Source organism: Aplysia californica, unplaced genomic scaffold (assembly GCF_000002075.1).
Source record: "Aplysia californica isolate F4 #8 unplaced genomic scaffold, AplCal3.0 scaffold00019, whole genome shotgun sequence".
Classification (NCBI taxonomy): Eukaryota; Metazoa; Mollusca; class Gastropoda; order Aplysiida; family Aplysiidae; genus Aplysia; species Aplysia californica.
Window position 1 is genome coordinate 1986232 of NW_004797289.1, and position 1466 is coordinate 1987697.

Sequence of the window (1466 nt, forward strand, 5' to 3'; positions counted from 1 at the left end):
GGCCATATTTGATCCCCACCGCGGCGTACTGCTCGTGGCGCCGCGAAGAGAGAGAAGAGGCTCCATTAGTTTTAAACTCCTTGATTATAAGAGAAACTCAGCGACACTATTGGCCACAATTTAGTGAATGGAAAAAGAGCAAGACAGACAGACAAACAGAAAGAACAGAGGGAATGTCTGCAAGAAGGCGCTACCCGTGGCACTCCCCAGCTACCTGCATCATGAGCTTTAGTTTACACACACATGAAACAAAACTGAATTAATAAATAAATACATTTACTACACATTTATTTTTCGTCTCGAGTTACTCAATTTGAAATGGCGTATCTTAAAAGTTTGACAAAAACAAACAGACAAACAAAAAAAAAGTCAACCCAGCACAGCAACGTAACCAGATCATGTGACAGTATAGCTGTATCAACGCTGTTGAAATTCTACGCGATGTCCGCGTTCGGACTGCCTGGGTGGAGCAGCAGTCAAAAGGGATGAGGTAGCCGAGCCTACTGTTTGCTTGGCTGGCACGCTGACTATTTATTGGACTCATCGATCCCTTGACCGTGCTTTGGAGTCACTGCAGTCGCCAGTTTACCAACGCAGGAGTTGCTTGTGGTCAATTTGTTGGCTTGCTTTAGGTAAAGTAAATCTTTGGCATACTTTAGGTATCTTAACCTTGACCTTGCACGGTGCGGCTTTCTCATCAGTGGATAGGGCAATGGCAATTTCTGTTCAAGCCTTTTAAAACTTTTTCTATGTTAATCAACTTGACACGGCGAAGATTCTTTATGAGGAAACGCATCGTACTCACATATTATAGTTAGCAATCAATTATAGAAATCTCGAACAACCAACGTCATTCTGTGGTGCAGTAGTAAGGTGCTTCGCTGTCACACGCAGGAGATCCGAAATCGATTCTCGATACACTTTTATAGAGTATAATACTATGATATCCGTCTTTCTGCTGGGATGTTGTGTCCCTCGCAGGTTGGCCCGGACAGGCAGGGTCGGAAGCCTGCCTCCTTAATGATCTAAATTCTGTCAATCGGTGAGTAGATACACACTTTACGCTTGGACAAAACTTGCCTTCGCCCCATGCTCTTGAAGATATTTCTTGAGTGATCAGAAGAAACACGGGGGCCCTTATCAATAAATCCCATTCAATCTGCTGTAAGTTAGTGTTGCAACATTTTTATGACACAAGGCTGCTAATTATCATGTGTGTTACTTTTGATACAAACGCAGGCCCACTTTCCTTTGATAGTCTTACAATTTAAGATACTGAGTTATACTTTTGTTTTTCTCTATTTATTCAGTTTGTCTCCTATTTCTCTCTATGCATTCTGTTTATGTACGAAGGTATGACCCCTTTCCGTCACACAGACATTCACGCAAACATGCTCATACATTCGCACATAAATTCTCTCTCTCTCTCTCTCTCTCTCTCTCTCTCTCTCTCTCTCTCTCTCTCT